We start from the raw sequence: 12,506 nt of genomic DNA on the forward strand, positions 1-12,506 counted from the left end.
CCCACTGTCCAGAAAAGGCAAAACAAACTGTGCTGCATTTTTTTAAAGCAACAAAATAAATAACTTTTTTAGCTTTTTATTCTCCCTCATTCCAGAGCTGTTGCAGAGCTGAGTATTACTGGCCACATTTTTGAAGGATAAACCAAGCCTGTGCAGCTCACCCTGTCCCACACAAGGAAGCTGAGTCTGGAGAAGGAGCTGTCAGAGATTTTGGATGTGTTTAATTCAACGAGAATTTTCTATCCACTCCCATGAAACCAAGTTTTCTCCCCAGATCTGCTGTTGCTCCAACAAGTGAGGCGTGCTGTCATGTGGCTTCCCTTACTCAGACATACAGACCTAACACAGATGAGTCTATTTATGGATGATTAGAAATAAATCTACAGAACTGAGTCCTAGAAAAAGTAGAGGAGAGATTTGCCAGTGCAAACAGGTGCAGAACGTCGTCTGGAGGGGACCTGTGCTGCAAAATGAAGCATTTTGCAGAATTGGTATTTGAGGTAAAAGTGTAAAACAGTCTACACTTTATGTGTAAATGATCAAAGAATCCTAAACAGGCTAGTGAGGCTAATTTGTGGCTTGGACATCCACATGGAAAAGACTGTCAGGTTTACTGCAATCCTCATTAAACAAGAGCAGTGGCTGGTGTGGCTTCTGCAGACCACCACTCCTGCCAGAGCAGAAACCACTGAGCATACATTGGTTTCTTTATACAAAATCATTTCATTGTTCAGTTATAACAACTGAACTAATATGATATAAACAGACACAAAATTCGTGCTGCCAACTTCATAAACAAATCTTTACCCTTGGCCAAAAACATTCCCAAAAGCAGCACTCCTGCCTGGCATTAACCCATTCACAGTAGCCTATTGAAGAAAACCCTTCTACCACCTTGAAGTAAAGAACACCTGCTCAAAACCAAAGCACTGCCCTCAGAATAATAAACCCACAACTGCCAAGGTGAAGATCCCAGCCCACTGCTCATAGCAGTATTTCTGCCAAAGGGGCACACTCTTTAGACAGGCACATTTTTCTTAAGACTCCCAAACAATAGGAAGGTGCATAAGTGATAATATGCCAAGAAGTACAGGGCTGAATTCTGAAAGAGGGGATTTCAGAAAGCTGTGTCCCCCTTCTCTATCCCTGCACAAACAGGGAAAGGTGCACAGCCCCCAGCTGACCTGCCATACCTTTCCTCTTTAATCAGACTGAAATATTTAAATAAGGGCATAGCAAAAAGACATCATTAAAAAAGCAGGGCACACTAATTCTTGAAGAGAAATACATAATTCATAACGAATGTTCCCAGTTTGTCAAAAACCTTAAATTCCTAATGCTCCAAATTCTTTGTGAGCCATGTCCTATATGACAGGTTCAATATGACACATCCCTGCAGGCCAGCACAACCTTCTGCCTGCACTAACAGGTCTAGAGGATAGCAAAAGGGACTTTGGATTGGCCTTTTAAAAGAAAACACGATTCGGATTACTCATCTAAGAGCACTAGTTATGCAAGTTTCTGTGTCAAAAGAGTTTCTGGAGGAAGAGTGATCTGTGAAAACAACATTATAATTTGTTCTCCAATTAAAGTAACTGTAGGAGTAGGCATGTTCTGTTAGAGCTTGGTTTGGTAGGAAACATGGTCAACGAGCAGATTTGGCCGTGAAGGTCTGACCAAGCCACTCCAGAGCTGGTATATCAGGCAAATGGCATAACTTGTATACAAAGGAAACTTTTATACACGTTCCTGACTGATTCCTGCACTGAGAAGTCGACATTCAGATCCTGAGGTGTTTGCTAGCACTCAGCAGGGGGGAACATCAGCGTTGTGCTGGTTTTAAAAGAATCAACAGATTTTTGCTGTGTGCAGGATGGAACCACCACTGCAGCATCTCTGTGGTGTGACAGAGAGGAAGAAAAGGATGTGCCATATATCCAGTCAGGATATGGACCATCTTTGGGGTTCAGCTTGCCTTTGATTGCAGAAAGAAACAAAACACGGGAGTGATAAAGTAAAAGATGATAAAAATGAAACCAGATGAATCACTGAAAATCTCATAGAAAAAGATACCAGAACAGGTGGCCATCCAAAGCTATGGAAAGATGAATTTCCAGCATGGAAAAAAGTGCTAAGCAAAGCACAACTACACCAGAAAAAACATTTCATTAGAAATAGATTTGTTTAAAAAACCCCACTATTTTAAAAACCAGTTTTCAACAGTGCTGCAAACATCTCAAAAGTTTAAAAGGATGATTCTTCTTATTCTCCATATATTACCATATCATTTAGCACAGAATAAAGACCCATCCGTTTAATTATACAGCTAAAGACAGGTGGTTGTTGTTGTTTGCTTTGATGGTGATGCACTGTAACAATAAACAGGCCTGTTATTTCTATATTAGCATATGGGTTCTTTCTTTGATGATACAACACCTGTGGTTACAGTGTATGTTGAACCGGAGAAAATACCTCCTGGAAACATCTCCACAGACTTAAGACTTCAAATTTAGAACAACAAAAGCTCTGCTTGAGTCCCTTGTTGTTGGAAGGAACAGCAATTAATTATCAAAAAAGGAACCAAAACGTTACCATCAATCCTGCTGACAAGAGGTGCTGGTGGTAGCAGTGGACAGGGACAATTATGCACATATCACAGGGCTACAGACAACTTCTGAATTACAATTACACCAGGAAACTCACTACAAATATCACAGATGAATACCACTGAAAAACATTATCAGGACTGGCTTGAAACATATGTTGCACTAGTGCTGGGGGGAAAATAAAACATACATCAACTTTGGAAGAGATGCCCATCCAGGCAACATAAATGTTTAAGAATTCCACATTTCTGCAGCCTGTGCAAAGAAAACACCAAAAAACAAACAAACAAAATAAAAAACAAACAAAAAAAAACTTAACCAAAAAAACCCCCCAAAACCAAAAAACCCCCACCACACCACAGAAAACAAACAACAGCAACAAAAAAAAACAAAAAAAAACCCCACCAAACAAAACCCCCCAACTTTGTGCTGTTGTAACTACTTTTATTTAAGATATTTAGTATCAAATGTTACTAATATTTCTAATACTTAGTAAGAAAAAGTTTCCAGTTAGAAATTTTTCAAGCACAAGTAGAAGAAATGCACCCTTGAAGGTTTTCCTGATGGAGACAGTCATGACCATGCTGGTGAATTCATCAAAAGAGGATCATCAAAGGATCTTTGCAATATATGCTGCAACTTGAGCAGCCATCACTAGGGCAGATGGGCAGGCCAAGCCAGCTCATCATCTGCCTCATTCTCAGATTGTCTCACTGAGAGTGCCATTTGACCGGGATTCCCTTCATATATTGTGAAAAATGGAGATAGAAGAATAAGGAAAATAAAATCAAAGCAGAGAAATGATAAACTCATTGGAAAAAAATCAAACAGTATTCCTTTGAGGCAGACTCTGAAATAAGACACTGTGTGGTATTTTCATATCAATATTTTAATATCAACCAGGATATATGTCCTGGGTGTTCTCTGTAATGGATTAAATTGTATTTAGAAAGAGGTCAAGGAGGCAGCAAACTCCAACTGAGCACAACTGTAAGACCAATTGAAGTGACCTAGGCCTTCTTGGTGCTAAAAAAATCTTGGATGAACAGAAATCTGTACACAGGAAATGGGGAAAAATAAAGAGGAATAAAACTGGAAGGGGATAATTAAAGAGATATTAAGAAATTCTATAAATATAGATTCAAAGATAGGAAATTCATCAAACTTCAGTAGTTGGTGTTTCTTATTTTCAGTCCAGGTTTCCTTCTATCAGTGGATCTCTAAGCAGTTTACAAATATTAACTAATGAAATTTGCTCTTCTGCCAAGTTCCCATTGACAAAAATCACATCTGTTAATGCAACTAAGTAATGGAATATAGTTTTAGTCATGAAGATTTGAAAAGCTTTTGGATGTTCAGTTTCAAAATATCATCTCTAAAGTTTTCTAAAGTAGCTGGCCTGGGAAAAGAAAGTTTGCAGGCTGCTCTTAACATGTACAATTTCCATCAGCAGGGAGTTTTAATCAATCCCCCAACGTCCCAGTAAAAAAAAGTACTGATCAGTGAGAATAACTATGTGCCACAGACCTAATGGCCCTTTAATTCAGTCTTTACTTGTTAGATATGAAATAGCTGAGTTTGGAATTACAGAGTGCTTTAGGTTCGTTGGTCACATCCTCATCTGCTGTAAATTGGCATCCTCACTGATTTCAACGGGGTTCTAATACTTTGTTCCAGTTGAATAACAGGACAAATATCACTTATGAACATCCCCACTGTGGTCTCATTGCACACAAAATTTAAAACTCTCTCTATTTTAGATAGCCACTGTTAAAACAACAAAAAAGAACACAGTATAGCCTAGAGTGGCATAATAGTATTCTGTGATTATGCTACCCTGACATCATTTACCAGTTCTGCTACAACCTCTTTTTTTCTTTACCATGTTCCCATTCTTCCAGAAAATAAAATCTATAATATGTAATAATTTAGAATTAATATCTTGATTCCCTAGATCCTTTAATGAATTCAAATGCACCTAGGGAATCCAACCAAAGACATCTGTTCATGAATAGTGAGAATTATTACCAAGTCCTGGTGGAGACGGCAAGATGCCATCTCTTCCTGAAGCACCTCCCAGCTGAGAAATCAACTGTCTCCTGGCTGAATTTCCTTGTGTCAAGGTTTTACTCTGTTATGTCTCTTGGGATTACTTACTAACAAGAACTCCCTCCCAAACTTTTACAACCCCCAGAAATAAGGAAGACGAACCTGGCATTCTTTTTGTTGTCCAACTACAGGGGCATACTATCTTAACCATATAAAATAATGATGGCCTCGATTAATACTAATTACTACTCCAAACTTTCACAAATCCCTTTTTAATCATCTTTGGGTTTAACTGATTTACCCTAAACCCCTCTGACTGCCAAAAAATTAACATTTCATTAGACAAATCATAACCTACTCCCTATTCTCCAAAATCCAACCCATCTGGAAATATTCTACCTCATCAAATGTCAGACTTGCACAGTATAATGGAAAACTATTTTTATTTAAAAACCACACATACATACACATAGCAAGTGTGATGCATCTATACTTATAGATGCAGATCTAGAAATATCACCACACCCACAGCCCACCCACCACTCACTACATTCCAGAAGATGTCCACTGCCTTTACCAGTTACCATCTTACTTCTTCCTCACTTTTTGCAAATCTTCTCTTCCCCTTCCAAATATCCATCAGAGATTAATTTACCTCTACTGTCAGAAATGTAAACCATCAGCAGCTTGTTATATTGAAGAGGTTAAATGAAACTTTTGACATGACTTGTGTTTAAAATCCATCTTTAGCTGATGGCATGTCATCAGCTAGAAAATGTGTAATCAGGAGAGCAGACCTGAAAGTCTGAAAAGTCAGAGAATGCAAAGTTCTGCTGGAGGCTTTTCTTTCCTCTTTCTTTTTTTTTTTTTTCTTTAATTTAACAAGTTCTAAAATATATTTTCTATTTTTGGCTTCAAGTGTGGCTATGGTCTGAACAGTGACTGTGTAAAAATGGCACCTTCCTACTCAAAAGATCTGCTCCTTCTATGCATTCTGAGAAAAAAAAAAAAAATAAAGCTGCTTCAGAAAAACTATGGACCCAATCTCCAGACGGATAATCAAGGTATGGAAAGCAGCATCCGTTCAAGACCTGCCCCCTGGTTTTCCTGCTTTGTAATTTGTTAGACCCACATAAATAGCAGACATAGAGATGCGTATGTTTTAATCTTTCTCTAAATTGTCATTTTATCTTTTGTTGGTTTGGTTTTGTCTTTTTACAAGGTCCTGTTTGCAGCTGTCAGCAACACATCTGATGGTACAGGAAGGATGGGACAATTACAACCTTTTTTCTCACACACATCCAACATTATACATCAGGCTAAGGAGCATCTCTTGTGCCTTGCAGCACTCAAAATGCTCAGACTTATGTGGGGATTTTACCCAAATCCTACTTAAAATCTTTTACCTGAAAACCAAAAATCTTTTACCTTGAAATCTATTACCTGACCATGCACCTTGGCTGGACCTTTATGTCCCAAACACCAGTCTCAAACCAGCTTTATGGACAAAAATGTTGAGGAACAAATTGCAATGAGCTTTTCTACCTTCAGGTCATGGTCCAAATAGTACAGCACGTGCACCTGCTCCCTGAGCATCCACCTCCCTCTGCATCCCTCACACTGACTACATCTTGCATGAAGGAAGATGATCATGCAGGAGGGCACTGCAGGGCCACAGAGCCCAGGCAATCTGATGCCTCTGTTCCAGGTCAGCCTTTCCAGGCATCAAATCTGCTTTGCCCCCAGTATGCAAAGGTATTTATTTTAGCTCAGACCACGGTGGTTCTTGTGAAGATGCTGAGGACCCTGTTTCACAGCCAGTAGTACAAGGCTGTGGGCTCACACTTACAGGACACCAACTCCTCACATCTCCCCACTCCAGGAGCTCTCCCTGCATGATTTCTAATGAACCAGCAAGATACAGCAACTGCAGAATCCCAAAATACCTATTCCCATTGATTGCCAGATTACAGCCACCATTTAATTCCTGCACCAGCTCCTTTTTGACCCCACTGGCTCACAGCCAAATCACCTCCAATTCATCCCCTGACCTGTGAAGCACAGATTTGGGATGTTCAACCTCTGTTTGATATTATACATGTTCTGATCTGTTCAGTGTTTTTTCATGTTTTCTGACTCACTTTTATCCATAGTACTTTCATTCCCCACTAAATTATCCCAATGCATTTCATTAAAATATCTCATCATCAGAGGTATTATTCTCCACTTTCTACCTCTTTTACCTCGTGTAGATTGATTAAATCAGCATGATGGTAGCTGAGTAGTGTTTAGGACTCAGTGTGACCACATCTGATTTGTTCATAAAGGATTTTCCTTTCTCTGGAGGCCAGGGGGGTGCAACTTGATGTTCACTTATTAGTGCCTTTTCTATTTAGAAAATCAGTTACTGAAATTGTTCCAGGTTAGTTTGTTTAATCAAAAGCACCAGATAAAATTAACACAATATTGACAGAAAGAGAACTTTAAACTCTGCAGCTGTGCCAGTATTATCTGCTCCAAGGTAATTCTTGCAGTCTCGTTCTAACTTGCAGCAAACTTGGGATAATAATACCTTAATAATAATAATACCTTAAATTTATACAGCAGTTGTTATCCAGAACTATCCAAAGGCACTTTAGTGACTATATATAGTCATTACTTCACCTACCACCAAACTGCAGCTACCTTAGGATGGAACAAAGCACTCCCAGCATCTTTTAAATTGGGATTGGAAAAGAAAAATAAATTCTCCATTGTTTCAGGTAAGCAGTTAAGTACACAGAGGGCTGATCTCCAGAACATTCACAGGACAGTTTGCCCCAGTCCTGGGCAGTGTTTCCATGCTTGGTTAGATGTCCCAGGTGCCCAGGATATTTGTATTTTCTATGTACTTGAAATACCTGTTGTCTCGGTGGGGATGTCTCAAACTGCCACAAACCCACCAAGGGAGGATAGTGCCCAGAAGACTAAATTACACCTCAAAACCCTTAGAATGACTGTCTTTTCCATCTTGTCATTTCACAAAGCCATGGCTTCCTGATATTTGCAATTCCAAATTTTCTGTGTGTTCAGTTATTTTCATGGTAATTTGCACCAAAATTTGAGCCTTTCACCATGTGCTTGTCACTAACTGCCTTGCTGATAAAAGTGGGAAGATTTCATCTTGTTCCTAAGTCCCTGCTTGCAAAAATACCTCTTTTTCTGCATGCAAACAGCAGAATTTGTTGAGTGAGAAGCCTTATTTCTACATGTGCTCTTCTCCCTCTCTCTCTCTCTCCCGCCCGCCACAGTCCCTACATGGCTACTCGGTTTCTTGGCTACAGCAGCCACCAGCAAGTTAACAACATGTCCCCCTACATGCTTGGCGAGGCTCCACGACGTATCTGCTGGCCCATTCTCTTGCTTGAGAAATGCTAAAAAGCATTGCTGGCATTTACATGTCTCATTGCTGCGCTGCCATCGGCCCAAACACTCCTCCTTCCCTTTCCTTCCCTTCCTTTCCCCTTCCTTCCCTTCCCACCAGGTACCCAAGCAGCAGGAGCACACGAGGAGCATCCTGCCCCAGCCTCGTGTTCTAATTCCAGCCTCGGGATTGAATGGCCAGGCTTGCTGGAAGTCTGCTTCTGGATACAGGGATTTGCAGAGTAGAAGGGTGGCCTGTAGCAGAGAGACCCATGGTAAAAATATGGGATGCACCATGATTTACAGCACTGGCAACTGGTGTTCTGCCACGAGAAACTGCTTCAGCCATATGGTCTCGCTCCAGAAATAAACTCATTACACCAGATAAATACTGTTTCTGGGCATAGTGGAAGCATTTATCCTCTCTGGAAAGATGCAACATGCCTCAGGACATGGCAGGAAGCCTGGGATCAGATGACCCAGCTGTTCTCACCAAGTGGTATTACCCTGAGCTGGTTGGTCCTTGTAAAATCTCCAGTTCCTATTGTCTCCCCACAACCAGAAAGTCTTGCTGTCTAAGCCTTAATCCCGTTTGGATGTGGACAACCAATGGAGCTGGAGCAAGGCTGTATTTAGCCTTTTATGGTCAGACTGAACCAGAGAACAGCCTACTCAAGGCATCTCGCCCCACAACTGAGGCACATGCAATTAGATGACAGCAACAGCATTACAGCATTGGGAAAATGCTTGATCAAAGCTCTCATACCTGTTGGAGCAAAGTCCCCATGGGATGTTTACAAATGGTTTGTCAAAGCAGAGCCCTAAGCATGCACATGGCACCCTTTGGAGACACCTCCAGCACCAGTTACGGCGATGGCTGCATTTGTAATAAACCATTTTCACACTTGGTGTTCTGTGGAGTGTGTGAGGTGGCACCAGGCTCTGGTGGCATTCAGTCCCACAGAGGTACCACAAATGTTCCGTGGCACCTGAGGCTGGCAGCGAGCTGTGAGTGTCACTGCAGGGCCAGCACTGCCTCCGAATGGAGCAGGACTTGGATGATTAACTCTTAAAGGAAGGCTGCATTGTGCTCCAAGGTAATTTTACCCTGGCATTGATTTGAGGTGCAATTTGAAATTCATGACAATCTATGTAAATGTGCTTGTGACACTGAAGAGACACACAGTGCGGATTATGCGTGACATCTTAAGAGCACACAGAATTTTTCATAAATACTTATACAGTGTCTGCCTTTTAGACATCCTGGACGTTCTCTGCTCTTGGGTTACATCCATCACATTTAAAATAACCCCCATGATTATATCAATACAAAAGAATTTAGTTTGGCTTCTAATTCTATCTGCAGATTTAATAATCTTCTCTGTGTAAATGTAGCAGAGAATAAGATATTTAAGGGTCACAGGTACTGATCGTCCATCTTTTAAAGTGGGAAATGTGAGAGGAAATAGAAACGGTGAGGAGGGGAAAGGAAACGCTGGAGAAAGGAGGAGAAAGCAGCATTCCCTCCCTTGCTATATTTTCCCTCTTCATTGATAAGGCTCCTTGACCACAAAGAGGACAGTGGTGATATTCTGCTGTTTCTTAGCACAGGATGGCCTCCCAAATGTCAATAAAACACCCATGAAGAATTAGAGACAGACAGTGATGTCTTGAAACAGACAATGTGCTGACACTGTAGGTAACTCTAAAGGGGTTAAATCCAAAACGAGTTACAGAAAGAGGCTCTTTCATGAGTGAGATAAATATGACTAAAGCACTTTTACTAGAGACAGTTAAAAATAAAACCCTAAAGAAGAAAAACCTGCATTCATTTTACCCGACAGACACTATTATTTCTAGATATTTCAGATTCATTTGCAAGTTAGGAAAATTGCAGCTGGGGACAAAAAGAAAAAAAAATAAATGTTAGCAATCCCGTTTACAAGCAGAAATTCTACTGTGTTGAGTCATAAACTGCCCCCTTGCCTCAGCTGTATGCTGCTCCGGAGTTAAATCCATCCTTGCGCTCTTTCCTCACCTCATTTAGCAGTGGGGATGGTTTTTTTGGGGTTAATTAGAGCGATCCTCTCACTCAATAACAGCCGGTTGTTTTCTCGGCCGTGCCGCGCTGTTGCTGTGCGCTCCCCGGGGCTCCGGCTGCTCGGTGCCCGCGGTCCCTGCGCGGGGCGCGGAGCCGCTCCCGGCTTTGCACCGTTCGGCGATGCCGGCAGAGGGCAGCCAAGCAGGAATAATCCCAGCCGAGCAGGGATACTGGCTCCAGGTATTCCTCGGATCAAACAACTGGCCTCAAAACCCTTTTTTTTTTTTTTTTTTTTCCCTATCCCCCTCTCCAGTTTCGCCCTTCCCGACGCGCGCATCCCCGGCAGGGCAGCTCGCTGTTTCCTCACCCAGCTCTCTCCACCCGAAGAAGATGCACTGCACTGCCCAAATAACTGGTGAGATTTTCAAAACTCATGTTTACTACAGGGGAAAAAAAGATAAAAAACGCATCCTGAAAAAGTGACCACCGGAGTGGTAACTGATGTTTGCACAAGCCTCCAGTCTTACCGCATTCTAACAAACAGCACAAATAAAGCCGTGCTTTTTATCTTCAAATTATAACAGCAAACAAAGGGGAATGTGTCTTTGCAGTGGAAGAACTGGTAGCTAAATCCTTGCAGGAGGGCTAAGACCTAGGGCTCAGTCTTGAAATCATTAATTCATGGAAAGCTTGAGGTTTGTACCCTTCGTGAGCTTACACATGGATGTCTTCTACAGATATTTATAAATACCGAAATGCTTATAAAATATATGTAAACACACAATTTCTTAATCCTTCTTACTAAATTAAAACTTCTAATTCCTTAAAATTTGTGTGTGCATATATATTTATAATTGCTTGGATCCTTTTAAGGAAATGTTTCTCTTTTTCCTTAAAAAATCATATTTGAAAGAGAATTTTAGCTATCAGAAAAGAATGTGACATACACAACAACAAAATAACATTAAAACTTCTTTGATAGGGAAAAGCATTCAGATTACTCTTAGGAAGTTACAGGGATCAGGCTGAAAATTGATCTAAATCTAAACTACTGGGAATTTTCAGCACAGTTAGGAGTCAATGTGTATTCCAACCCACTCACTTCAATAGGATGATTGCTTTTGAAAATTCCTTACTCTTTGCTCCAGCTTGAAAAGAAAATAAATTTTAAAGTTTTTTTAAAAAATCTTGGTTTGAGCAACCAATTAATTAAGAGTGCAAACATGACCAAGATGCTCACTTTAATTTGGACATTTTACTCTCTCACGACCACAATTTCCTCCTGCTGTCAAACCTTTACAGCATGGGAGTGACAACAGGGATGCTTTTGGATCTTCTGTTCTCCAAGGCCCGATCTGCTCCCCTTCCTCACCCCAGGAAGCAGAGCAGAGCCAGGATTTCTCCTGTGATGAGCTGTCCTGGCTTGGCCACAACCTCAGCAAAAAACTTCCACCTCTTCCCAAGCTTTCCCCTCCCCAGGTTTCTGGCCCTGTGGTTCTGTTACATCATTTTTTTCTTTAGTCAACCGAGCCCAGTCCTTGGTTCTGCTCGGGTTGTGTTTGAAGGCACAAAGGGTTTTTTGGGAACAGCAACAAGACCTCACCTCTAATCCTGCTTTAAAGTGTCACCTATAGGGATAGGTAAATTGTATTCACAACCTCTCTGGGATACAGTGGCCACAGGGAGGGACCCCACAGCCCTCCTGCACCCACAGAAGCAGAGGTGGGCCATTATCATCCCTCAAATACCAGCCATGGATGTGGCCCTGTCGTGCAACACCATAAAGTTATTCCAAATTTTGGCTAATTTTGGAGAGAATATGTACCAGTTTTAGGTTATTTTACAGGTTCATCACTGGGTGCATCCCTCTACCAGCTCACAAAGGACAGTGGTTGTTTCCTTCTCTCCTTTTTATAAGCAGCAGGCAAAGCTACTGTCAAAAGAATGTTTTTACAGTAGTGGAAATAATCAGTGCAAGGCTAGTTTTTAAAACCTGCTCCTAAAGTGCTTGGAACATTAAACAATTATTTATGAACACTTGAAACATTAGCTGTTCCACTTGAAACCATTGGCAGGGCTTTAATAACAGCCCAAGCAATGCTCTGGAAGCAACACCAAGGACTCTTGCTAGTCACAAACCCTTTATTTCATTTTTAAAGCCGCTGTTACTGCGCACCAAAATTAAAAGGTTTATCACTATGATTAAAACAAAATCTCATCACCAGCATGAGCATCTATTCCCTTCAATGCTCCACTGAGACATTCCCTTCATTTTTTGACTGTTTGGCATGCCTTTGCTTTTGTTTGCTTCTTCCTAAACTAGTTATTCCTGGGGAAAGCTTGACTGGGGCACTGCCTGCCCTCTCTCCCAGGATTTGGGTGTATTTTCACATCAAGGAGCCCAATTG

At 41.1% G+C, this 12,506-nt stretch overlaps 1 long non-coding RNA gene across 1 annotated transcript in view; it reads right to left on the reverse strand.

The window, feature by feature from the left end:
- The window catches only part of LOC106851495 (uncharacterized), a 173,570-nt gene extending 163,365 nt beyond the window's left edge, over positions 1–10,205 (reverse strand). The window contains exon 1 of the long non-coding RNA XR_015805983.1: positions 10,096–10,205. This is a non-coding gene — a long non-coding RNA (uncharacterized LOC106851495). The remainder of the gene's footprint in view (positions 1–10,095) is intronic.
- Between the last annotated feature and the right edge of the window lie 2,301 nt (positions 10,206–12,506).

Source organism: Sturnus vulgaris, chromosome 11, assembly GCF_052056855.1.
Source record: "Sturnus vulgaris isolate bStuVul1 chromosome 11, bStuVul1.hap1, whole genome shotgun sequence".
NCBI lineage: Eukaryota > Metazoa > Chordata > Aves > Passeriformes > Sturnidae > Sturnus > Sturnus vulgaris.